This window comes from Alligator mississippiensis, chromosome 4 (assembly GCF_030867095.1).
Source record: "Alligator mississippiensis isolate rAllMis1 chromosome 4, rAllMis1, whole genome shotgun sequence".
NCBI lineage: Eukaryota > Metazoa > Chordata > Crocodylia > Alligatoridae > Alligator > Alligator mississippiensis.
Genome location: NC_081827.1, coordinates 216,390,966 through 216,403,558, shown reverse-complemented (window position 1 = coordinate 216,403,558; position 12,593 = coordinate 216,390,966). Strand labels below are relative to the sequence as shown.

At 46.1% G+C, this 12,593-nt stretch overlaps 1 long non-coding RNA gene across 2 annotated transcripts in view; it reads right to left on the bottom strand.

The window, feature by feature from the left end:
- Nucleotides 1–12,593, bottom strand: part of LOC132249903 (uncharacterized) — a 46,602-nt gene that overhangs the window by 18,161 nt on the left and 15,848 nt on the right. For both annotated transcript variants that reach the window (XR_009461375.1, XR_009461374.1), the window contains exon 2: nucleotides 7,095–7,265. This is a non-coding gene — a long non-coding RNA (uncharacterized LOC132249903). The remainder of the gene's footprint in view (nucleotides 1–7,094; nucleotides 7,266–12,593) is intronic.

Genomic DNA, 12,593 nt, shown 5'->3' with positions numbered 1-12,593 from the left:
CAGGGCCTGGCCACACCCCCCAACTCAGCACTATGGAAGGGAAGGGAGGGCTGCTCTAGTGCCCCCTGGCTTCTAGCCTGAACCACTGCTGGCATGTGCCTGCATTTTTTTCTGTACAGAGGGAATGTCTATGCATCTGTAAACTGGTTCAGCCTAGCCAGATTAGACTAACCTGCAAAGATTGAATCAATTCAGGCTCAGGCTTTTTGAATATCTGTCCTTAGCTTAATAGGATTCCAAACTGCTTTAAAATGATAAATATATCAATAAAACATTATGCTCAACTGATAAATAGAGCAGCATTTTATTTTAAAAATGAAAAAACATGGATTTGGGGGGTTTTAATCAGAGAATTTGCATCTTTTTATCAGAGAGTTTGTAATTTTTAAAGAGAGAAAACCAGGGTCCGTGTATTATAAGACACAGAGTTCCCTGGGTATACGCAGGAAAAAGATAGGAATGTATTGACCCAAATGCCACTTGACTTCATATAGCTGGCTGATGTCCACTTACCCTCTAAGGAATCTGAATCCTATTTTGTTTCTCAGTATTAAAAAATATCAGCAAAATCACTAGACTACTGTGAGCTCAAACTGCAAATAGCTGTTTCCGTATACACTACCTACAGCTGCTGCAGAGTGTGCTGGTTGCCTGATACATGGTTTTAATCTCCTATTTTGTCAGGCATTCTGAAGAGTTAATCCCATTTGATTTTGGTCTGCCAGCCAAACCCTGATGTATTTGCTGAGTGAAGCTTGGAAAATTAGGCATTTTTCCATTTTATTAGCATTTGTGGAGAGACAGGTGAGATCTAATTTCAAAACCTACAATCTAATTGTCACACATAGGAAACTGGGCAGAGAGCCAAAAGATAATGTTAGATGACTCTATCCACCCACAGGAAGTTACTGGTTTGACTTAACACTTTAAACTAGCATTAGAATTATTTAGAGGTATATGTACATCTACAGAGGCATATATCTGTATATATGTCTCAAATTTTAATATAAATTATAAGTTAAGTGTGCTGAATTTTGAATTTTTAAATTATTTCAAGCACTCAGAATGCTACTACTCTGTGAGTTTGGGAGATATTTAAATCTGAAAAATTTAGTGAAGACAGAAAGAAATTTGTTTATGAATGCTCTTTGTTTCAGACTCAACATTAAGAAAAACTTCTGCACAGTTAGGGTGTCCAGACTGTGGAATAAGCTTCCTCCAGAGGTGGTGCAATCACCTTCCCTGGAAACCTTCAAGAGGAGATCACTGGACGATCACCTTGCTGGGGTCACTTGACCCTAGTTGTCTTTCCTGCCCAGTGCAGGGGGCTGGACCCATTGATCTTCCAAGGTCCCTTCCAACCTTACAATCTGTGGGCATGTCCAGAAGAGGGCACACATGCCTCTTGCCCCATCTCAAACCCCTTTGAGATGGGGCAAGAGGCATACATGGGAATGAAAAACTAGCAGCACAGGGAGAAAATTAGATCCTTGGATATCCAGGGCTCTAAAAAACCTGAAGTTTAGAAAAGCAGGGCAGTGCACAGTCCCGGACTGTGCCCTGAGGCAACCGGAGGCTGGGTCCTCCACAGAGACGCTCTGGCTGCCAGAGCATCTCTGTGGTTGGCCCCTTGCCCTGGTGCTGAAATGGGCAGCCTGCCAGACTGCATGTTCAGCACCAGGGCTCCAGTACCACTAAGAAAGGGGTTGGTGGGGCTGGAGAAGAGGGAAGGGGACCATGGAGTTCCCCACCAGTCCCTCCCAATCCCCCAGCCCCCCTGACCCTTGCCCTGCCCAGCCCCACTCCCCACCAGCCCCCCTGACTCCCCAATCATTTCCTTGCCTGGCCCCTCCTCCTGCCAGCCCCCTGACCCCCCAAATCACTTCCTTGCCCAGCCCAGCCCCCCCAATCACTTCCCTGTCTGGCCCCTCCTCCCACCTGCCCCAAAGACCCCCCCAAACCCTGGCAAGCCCCACCCCCAGCCCCCCAGACACCCCAATCACTTCCCTGCCTGGCCCCTCCTCCTGCCAGCCCCCCGACCCCCCTGATCACTTCCCTGCCTGGCCCTTTCCCCTCCAGCTCCCCAACCCCCCAATCACTTCCCTGTCCAGCCTCTCCCCCTGCCAGCCCCCCAGCCCCTGGTCACTTCCCTGCCCAGCCCCACCCCCGCCAGCCCCCCAATCCACCCTATCATTTTCCTTTCTGTTCCCACCCCCTGCCAGCCCTTCCAGACTCTCCCATCACTTTCCTGCCTGGCCTCTCCCCCCACCTGCTCCACAGAACCCCTCAAACCCTGCCTGGCTTGGTCCCATCTCCCCCAGCCCCCTCAACCTCTGCCCTGCCCAGCACAACCCCCCCGCCATCCTCCTGACCCCCCCGATCACTTCCTTGCTCAGCCCCTACCTCTGAAAGCCTCCCAACCCCCCCAATCACTTCCCTGCTCAGCCCCTCCCCCTGCCAGCTCTCCCAAGCCCCAATCACTTCCCTGCCCGGCCCCTCCCTCCACCAGCTCCCCCAACCTCCCAATCACTTCCCTGTCCAGCCCCTCCCCTGCCAGCCCCCCATACCCTCTGATCACTTCCCTGCCTGGCCCCACTCCCCACCAGCCCCCCAACCCTCCCAATCACTTTCCTGTGTGGCCTCTCCCCCCACCAGCCCCCCAGACCCTATGACCACTTCCCTGCCCAGCCCTACCCCCACCAGTCCCCCCAACCCACCCGATCATTTTCATTCCTGTCCCCATCCCCTGCCAGCCCTCCCAGACCCCCCAATCACTTCCCTACCTGGCCCCTCCCCCACCTGCCCCACAGACCCCCCCAAGCCCTGCCCTGCCCAGCCCCAGCCCCCCAACCCTTGCCCCCCCATAGTTAACAAATACCAAAAAAACACCCCTGGCACTTGCCAGCAGTTGGAGCTGCCATCCGTGTCACTGGGGCCCTGCCTGCTCAGTGCGGGGTAGAGGAACAGCCCCAGCAGCCCCAGCCCGGGTCCTCTTGCCCCCCAATGCCCTGTGCTTCCTGGGGGGCTCTTCCAGGAGGCCCTGGAGCCCCCACACCCCTGCTTCTAGGGTAAGTAGAGGCTTTTTTTCCCCCATTTTTCCTTATTTTTTCTTCTTTTTTTTCCATTAAAGTGATTGTGCCTGGGGTTGGGGGGCAGCCATGGGGGCCTGGGGGTGCAAGTGGGGGGTGGGGCTGGGCAGGGAAGCCATTGGGGGCTGGGGGAGCATGAGTTGGGGCTGCGGGGAAGCCATTAGGGGGCGGCAGCAGCTGGTGGGGGATGGGGCCAGGTGAGGCAGCAATTGGGGGGCTGGGTTGGGGCATGTGGGCCTTGCAGAGAGGGTAGTAGCCCCTTCAGGGGCCATTTGGCCCCTGTTGGGGGGCCATAGCCCCTGTGTGGGGGCTGTAACCCCTGATGTGGGGGAGTCGTAGCCCTTGTGTGGGGATTGAACCCCTTGTTGGGGAGCCGTAACCCCTGTGTGGGGGCCACAGCCCCTGTGGGAGGGCAGCAAAATATATATTCATGTATTCATGAATTCATGAAACACGTATTTAGAGTTCACTTTATTATTATGATAAGAGATATGCTTTAACACTGTAGATATATCAATAAAATATTGTCCAACTGATCGCTGTCTCTGTCTCACTCTCTCTTTCTCTTTATAGCGCTGTTTTGTTTTACTTGTGGAGGAACATGGCTTTGCGGGTATTTTACAGAGTGACTTTGGCATTTTTTTTACCAGGGATTTTTCAGTTTTTCAATAGGGAACACCAGAATTCCTGCTAGGGAGGTCTGTAGCAGGATCCTGCCTGCTCAGAGCTGGCACCTTGGACCCAGCTGGCTGTGGTTGACCTCCTGGCCAAATGGGGCCAGGAGGACATGCTTTGACAGTTCAAAGCAGGCCACCATACCTGGAACATCTTCATGGGTGATAGCTGCCCAGATGGCCGGGCAGGGGGTACACATGGCAGTAGTGCCACACAGAGGCCAACTCTGCAGCCACATCCCACTGACAGCTGGCCCAGAGTGGCAGATGACTCTATTGGCTGTGCAGTCCCCATCCGGATCTGGCAGGTGTGCAGCAGGTCACATCCAGGCAGCAGCCCCCATTGTCAGACTGCTGCAATGGGTGGAGGGTGCAGGGATCTCTCAGGGCTGCTTCAGCAGTCCAGCTGGCACAAGGGGTAGTGTCCCCAGGTACCAATTGCCTGGGCTCCAGAAGCTCCTGAGAATGAGTAGCCCTGAGCTACTTGCCAGGGCAGCTTTTTAAACTGCTGAGGATAGCACAGGTGCTGGCCCCAGGCTCTAGCTCCCCCTGGCTGCAGATCCGGGATGAGCCAGGAAGGGTTATTTTGCCCCAAGTGGCACAATTTGCTTCAGAACAAAGTGTATGTCCAAACATGTGCGCTGAGGCAAAAAGCCTTGGCTCAAATTTGCACCACTTCTATTTGAGCTGCTGCAAGTGCACATGCTTGCATGTGTGGATGCACCCTATGAATGTCTTCATTGGCTGTGAGATCAAGTTTATTTACATTTTCTAAAATTTGTATTTATAAAGTGGAGTAGCTCAATTGGGACCTTGGAATTTGAAACCAACATACATTGATGGGCTGGTTTATAGATCACTCTCTCTGTCAGATTTTTAATGCAAAGGCCACCAGCTAGGCTACTTATTGCTTTATCTTACCAGCTTTTCACTTTAGAAAAGGGGCAGAGGAAAAGAGGAGGGATGAAAAGATGCCATTAGCAGGAAGAACAGATGCCCATTCCATCCATGCACTTATTACTTCATCCTCTATTATTGTTAAGCAACTTTTTCAGAGATAATTTACTTGTACTCATTGTCAAGAAGAGATACTGCCTGCTCTTACAGATTCAGTTGTTATTTTGTGAATGAGGCTCTTGGAGCTGCCCAGATAAAGCCAATCTTTTTTAATAGTGAGTTGTTGGTAGATTCATGATCTACTGGTGCCCTGTGACACATCTTACAATCAACCTTCTGAGGCCAGGATTAAGGCTAGATTTCCCATGGCTAAAAAATTGTAAAAGACATTTTAATATGTTCTTAACAGTCTAAAGACATTAAAGAAACCAAATTCCAGAAGAGTTTGGGTAAAGAAGTTTTGTTTGATAGAAAGCTGGCTTGGATGACAATAACTATGATTTTTTATTTAATAAAAATTCAAACAAATTATGTTTTTGCCAGGAAAGTCATGTCTGTAACTAATACAGAGTCAGCCATGATCTCTTCCTAGAATAAATGTGTACAACTGGGCCTACTGGAAGCTTTTGTTCCTCAGACTTGGGCTACAAAGATAGAAGCAACATACTGGGGTGTGCTGATCAGCCTGGTTCCATAGACTCTCCAGTTCCCCAAAACCTCGTGTTTGTTCCCCATAATGCAGAATTGCAGACAAAGGGATTTCCTTCCAACAAGGCAATCTAGCACTCTCTGTAAGCATTCTCATTACAGCTAATGTCAGCAGAGGCAGTCAGAAGATGAAATTCAATCTCCAGTCCACAGTCAATCCACTGGCAGCCACAATGCTTCATAGAAAGTAAGAGTGGAATCAGAGAAGCATTCTTTCCTGTTTCTATAACCTGAAGTGAGTAGGAAAGGCTAGAGTGTGGATACTACCTGCACCTCTACATAATCATGCATTTTATACCATGACTATATACTAGAAGCACCAAGTTATTTAGTGTAAAGGAGAAAAAAAGAGACAATGTAAAATGGAGGAGACAAAGAGAAAAAGGACAACACATCACTGTAAATACTAATCTTGAGATGTCATTATCTTAACAATTTATATATACACAACAATCACTTATTTCCTTCTTTTTTCTCTATCTTTTCTCTCTCTTGTTCTCAATTGTCTCTTAGGTGGTGTAAGTGAATGAATTTTGGGTATCACGGACAATAACAACAAAAGGCCTTTATTATGATAAATAGAAGATAATCTACTTGCATCTTTTCCCTCTTCTTAATGTGAAAGGTGGTATCAACAATGAACTATATTGCACAAGCCCTTTTTTTTTCATAGAAGCTTAACATTTCCACCCAAATCCAAAAATGGCCTGTCATTACATTTTTCCTGGCACTTCTTTGTTCATCATCAAAAGTTATTATTTACAGAGCGGTATTTTTATAGAACTACGTTACTCCATGTTCTCAGTTAATTAATCTCTCACAAAATAGCTTCTGAGATAGAATGGACAAGTCTAATGTAAATTGGGTGCGTCTACACATGATATTAATGCAATGTAATAAACTCTGGCACAGTTCCCGCCTGAGTTTATTGTTCTCAGGCGTAGCGTTTATACATGTACCCAGGCCTGCAGCATGCTGAGCTGGGGCAGTGCTGCCCCAGCTGGCAGAGGCCCTGGGGGTTCAGCCTGCCAGCCTGGAGCTGCTCTCTGCTAGTTGGAGAGAGGCTGGCTGGGGCTGGGACATTAACTAGCTGGGGAACTAGCTGAGCCTGGGGTACTAGCCAACAGGCAGCACCTGCACTGAAGCCCCCTCCTGCCCCAGCCAGTCCCATCAGCTGTGCACTAAATCCCATTGCTGTGCACTAAATAACACTGCCATAGGATAGTACATGTGTTCAGAAGTACTGACCTACAGTGGAGTTAATTAGTTTACTGCAGACTTATAGGGCTACATTTGTAGATGCTGAATCTTTACTGTGGAGCTAATTAGGCAATTCCACAATAAACGTCTTGTGTAGCCCACTGAGGCGTAAAATGTATGTATTCCGATCACAGACACAACAACAGAGTGCACTGGAAGTACTTTGTATAGATGGGAAGGAAGAGACCTTGCATATAATTTATACTCACTACACATTCCTTTATTGTTACTCTACCCAAACATGTCCTATTCTCATGACCCATAAGTCACACTGACTGTCTGTTACTTTACATGTTATTATACAGATTATTCAGTGACACCTATTCAGGAATTCCATTACCATGACTGCAAAAATAGTTTAATTCAGACATTTTATCTTCCTTCTTTCCTTCTCCTTGGGAGAAGAAAGTTAATTTAAGTAATTAAAACAATTTAAATAATTAAAACAAAAGTTTATTTCTTTTACCTGAAACCATGTTGGCAGAGACTTGCCAGAGTCCATCAATTCCTACCAGCCACAAACTTCACTGCCTTGCAAAGCATAGTGTAGCTTCCATCTGCTCTGTGTTCTCCAGCACTTGCTGCCCAATCTCGACTGCCACTTGAAATGGTTCTTTATATGGAAATCCATAAAACTCTAAACAGTATAAATTACAAAACAAATAATTTTAAAATGTAATGTGTTGCAAAGCATTTGCTAAATATCTATGTCAGGTGTTTCATGATTGTTTATTCCATAGCTCTAGGGCAGGGGTTTTTAACCTTTTGGGGTCAGTGTACCCCCAGTGGCTGGATGCAGAGTAGTGTACCCCTGGTGGCTGGATGTGGTGTGGGGGAGGGGGGCTGCACAGCCAGACATTGAGTGGGTGTGTCGGGGGGGTGACACATAGCCGGACACAGACCAAGGGGCAGGGGGGTGGTGGTGATGCGTGGCTGGCTGCAAAGCAGGCAGGGGAGGGTGCACAGCCAAATGTGGAGTGGTGGCAGCCACAGCATGTGAGCTTCCCCCACCCCTCACATCCAGCCACGTGGGCAGTGCCTGCATGACAGCACAGCATCATGTACAGTGGCACTCCATCCCTGCCCACACGTACCCCCTAGGGTCTTCTTAAGTACCACCGGAGATACGCATACCCCTGGTTGGCAACCCCTGCTCTAGGGTGTAGGATATTATCAAAATGATTAGAAATATCCTGTTCCACTTTCCTCTCCACACACACACACACCCTACAAATTGGGGGATGAAGCCATAAAAGGTAGGTCAAAAAGGATGGGAAGATAAATGGCAATGTAGTAAAAGATTTTATAGTGGGGATGGAATAATTGTCCTTATATTCTCTTGTAGACAAGCATGGTTATAGTACACCTGTATTGCTATCATGCTTAGCTTTTTAGAAGCACAGTTTGTAGATGAAGAGGTTCTGAAAACAACACAGTAGTCATTGTTTCTGGTAGATGGAGCTAGCAGGCTTATATACATAAATGTTTGCTAGCTCCATCTACCAGAAAACAATGACTATTTTGTAGTTTATAGATATAGATATAGATCATGACTTTTATGGAGTTCTTCATTTCAGACTCTACCCAGGGAGTCTGAAAACTGGAGGCAAATGTAGTGGTAGGTATCTTTGTTTTGGCTTTGTGTTCATTTTTAATCAGTTCATTGTTATTTTTGTAAAATTTTATGTCAAAAATTTTAATAATCTCACAAGAGAGAAAGCTATATCACCTCATATTTTGGGTGCCGATTTTTCTCATGCTGCGATTTGCTTTATCAGGTAAACCAAAGACAATTCCATCAGACAGCTTTCTCATTTACATCACCTCTCCCATTTCAAAAGTAATTAAAAATATGCACACTATCAAATGGGACCTCCCTAATCAAACATTTATTTTATTGTTCTCCACTCAGTTCTCGTCATAAATTGAAATCAGATTTTAGGCTGGTGATGGAATTTTTTCGTTAGATTATGTGAGACTTAAGCCAAACTTAATTTTTCTTACTGATTTTGTTTATTTCTTGTTGGGAGTCAGGAACTGAATGTATTTCTTTAACTACAAATTATATAAGCTTTTCTCCCACTAGAAGTTATAGGGGTCCCATTTGATATGTGTAAAATAGAGTGCTATATTTAAAAGTGTATATTTCATAAGGTTATCATAAGTCAGACAACAAGGATAGACATAAGACAAAGGACCATTTCAACAAAGATACATAAATCAAAACATAAATCTAGCTACACAAGGAAATCTTTTGATTGTAGGATTTACTTGTGTGTTGTCCAGGGTACATTTAAATGGCTAACAATATAGATCATAATAAGATGCAATGCAATGTTGGGATTCTATTTGAAAGAACCTAGTTTGGTACTAGAACTCTTTACCTGCAAATAAAAGACTATAAACATAATACAAATGAGGTACTTCTCTAAAGGTATTCTGGTAATGGATAGTAGTAACAGAGTAACATAGGTGTTGCACACAAAGAAGAAATTCAAGAATGTAGCAGAATCCATAACTCCTCCTTCACTCAAGGGCGTCATCAATGAAGAAACAGGGAAGTATAAAGACCAGGGAACAAATGTGATGATTCAGGTGCAGCTGTGGCCAGAAACAGCTCTTGCATTTGCACTTACGCTCCTTTTAATAAGTACCTTGCACCGTTATCCACACCTTGATTTCTTGAAGTCTGACTGTGACAGGGGGCTGTCTCATGGGCGGTCACAATGTTGGCTTGCCCACCTGTCTAGGGCAGTCTGCCCACCTGACTTTCCTGCCACACCTTTGTTGTAACAAAAGAGTTGTTTCTAGGTGAGAAGCTAGGGCCTGGTGCTGGGCTCTACCCAAATTGTGTGCTCCTTTCTCCAGGCACTAATGAGACCTCCAAATCCCCTACAGCCTCAACCTGAGCCATCGGGACAAATAACAGTACAAACATAGGCACATTACAGCATAACTCTCACAATGAAGGCAGCGCTCACCCCCTTTAAGAAGGTAACACTTCCACCCCTAGGACAGCACATCTCTTAGCCCTGGGTAACTTTGGGCTCCTGGAGTCTTACTGTTCTCATAGGCAGCAAAGTAGGCAGCACAAGGTCTCGGGCAGTTCTCATGTGCAGGAGCTCCTTCCCTTGGCAGTTGCCAGAGAGAGCGACCCTGCTAGCTCCAGCCCGGAGCTTATATGTCCCCAGGGCCCTGTCTTCTTCTGGTCATTTGACCACCTGCAAGTGTTGGCCAATTACCCCCGTTAGGCTGTTGCTCAGGCAACCAGCAACCTGCAGAGCTCCCTGGCCAGGCTGCTTCTGCCCATAAAGGAGCAGGCCCTGCTACGCTGACCCACTGCAAAGAACAGGAGCCAAACAAAAGTGACAGCTTCTAAACACAGCCATTCACTTGTCTGAGAGAAGAAAGTAAACAAAGTCACATCACATTAGTATTGCATATATTGCATTGTCTCCCCACTGAGTACCATACCCAGTTTAAAGTCAGATAATACTGTTTAAGGATGCCCCATTTTAGGCTGGACATAACAAAAAAATTATTTACTGTCCGAGCCCCCAAGACCTGGAATAGACTCCCTCTAGAAGTGGTGCAGGCACCTACTCTGGACTTATTCAAGGAACGCTTGGATGCTTATCTTGCTGGGGTCCTTTGATCCTAGCTGACTTCCTGCTCCTGGGGCAGGGGGCTGGACTTGATGATCTTTGAGGTTCCTTCCAGCCCTTAAAAAAATTAATAAATAAAAAAATAAATTAAAGACTTCCCTGGGGTATGACTTGTTACATGTAACATCTCCTTTCTCTCTGCACCCATCTAAGAACATAATTGTCTGCAAGACAGTGCTAACAGTAACAAGGCAAAGTGCATCACAGATAGTAACAGCTGATGTGGTTTCATATTTTCATAGATGTTTGCTTAAATATAATTCCTCTCTATTAAAGCTAGTATCTTATTAATTGTAAATCACTTGGGAATTGCCAAAATGCACTTTTATTGCTGGGATACTGTTGATTGCTTGTTAAAGTTTATACCCTCTCTGTCGCTATTATAAACACTGACATTCTAGAACGATTTTTACACATACTTGGGAGGGAGAGGGGAGGGGGGAGAGGAATCTCATTAAAGCAGCCACAGCATCTCATGTATAAGCATCTCCATGCTTCAAAATGGTGGTGAGAGTGATTTAACTAAAGCTCATTGAACAAGCTTTAGTTAAATCACTCCCACCACTATTCTGAAGTACGGGGATGTTGATACATGAGATGTGGAAGCTGGCTACAGCATGGTAATTACCATGCTCCAGAAGACTTGATTAATCAATTAATCGAGTCTGTTCCAATGTACTGTAATTACAGTGCATTGGAGCAACCTTCCTGCATGTGTACAGGCACCTCATGTTATCACTCCATAAGGGTTTTCAAGGTGCCCATATACTTAGATGCTTTTGTAAATTCAAATTCACACCAAGTTTAATCCAAAACAGAATCTGAATCCTCAGATTCCTTCCCTTATTTCATAGAATCAAAGAATCATAGAAGTAGGGTCGGAAGGGACCTTGTAGATCTTCAAGTCCGACCCCCTGCCTGGGCAGGAGGGAAACTGGGCTCAAGTGACCCCAGCCAGGTAGGCATCGAGCCACTTCTTAACGACCCCCAGGGTAGGAGCCAGCACCACTTCCCCTGGAAGTTGGTTCCAGATCCTAGCCGCCCTAATTTTGAAGTAGTTCCTACAGATGTCTAATCTAAACCTACTCTCCAACAACTTGTGGACGTTATTCCTTGTTATCCCGGGGGGCACTAGGGGAAACAAGGTCTCCCCCAAACCCTTCTGGTCCCCCCTAGTGAGTTTATAGACGGTCACCAGGTTACCTCTCGGCCTTCTCTTGTGAAGGCTGAACAGGTTCAGGTCCCGTAGCCTCTCATTGTAGGGTCTGCCCTGCTGTCCCCGGATCATGCGGGTGGCCCTCCTCTGGACCCTCTCAATGTTGTCCACATCCCTCTTGAAGTGGGGTGCCCAGAACTGGACACAGTACTCCAGCTGCGGCCTGACCAGTGTCGCGTAGAGGGGGAGGATCACCTCCTTGGCCCTACTTGAGATGCACCTGCAGATGCACGATAGGGTCCGGTTAGCCCTGCCGACCGTGACCTCGCATTGTCAACCCATGTTCATCTTGGAGTCAATGATGACTCCAAGATCCCTTTCTGCCTCCGTGCTCTCAAGAAGGGAGTTTCCTATCTTATAAGTGTGCTGCCGGTTACTACAAGTGCAGCACTCTGCACTTGTCCGTATTGAAACACATCCTGTTTTTGTTAGCCCACCCCTGCAACCTATCCAGGTCTTGCTGCAGTCTTTCCCTCCCTACTAGCGTGCCCACCTCACCCCAAATTTTGGTATCATCAGCAAATTTGAACAGGTTGCTTTTCACCCCGTCGTCCAAATCACTGTAAAGAAATTGAACAGTGCAGGCCCAAGGACCGAGCCCGCACTGAAACAAATTTCAGCCATTTGTTTCTATCTGTAATCAAGTGGTACTAGGTAACCCTTCTATTTCATTATGAAAGGCATCCTCGTGTAGCAAAACCCTCAGTTTTTCTTTTTTTTTAATTTATTTTAAAATGCATTCCCTCCCCTTCCCCAACCATTTCTGACTTTTTCTCTCCCTCTCTATTCCCTATAGATAAGTATAAGTAAGCTAAGATGTAGGATAAGCTTTAACATTTTATTTTAGGTAGTAAGTTTTATTTTTCTCTCCCCTCTTTGCAAATAAGTTTCCTGCTATTTTGATATCAATACCCACTGTTTTATAAGTGATAAATATTATGTTTGTAGTGCTTTTATATTGTGCGATTACTGTTTTAGGCCTATATATGCAAGTTAGCAAAAGTCATGTCAAGTTTCCATTTTGTATGTTAAGCCTCTATCTTGTGTCCTCTGCCGGGGCATCCCCTGTGTTGCAACTGTATGA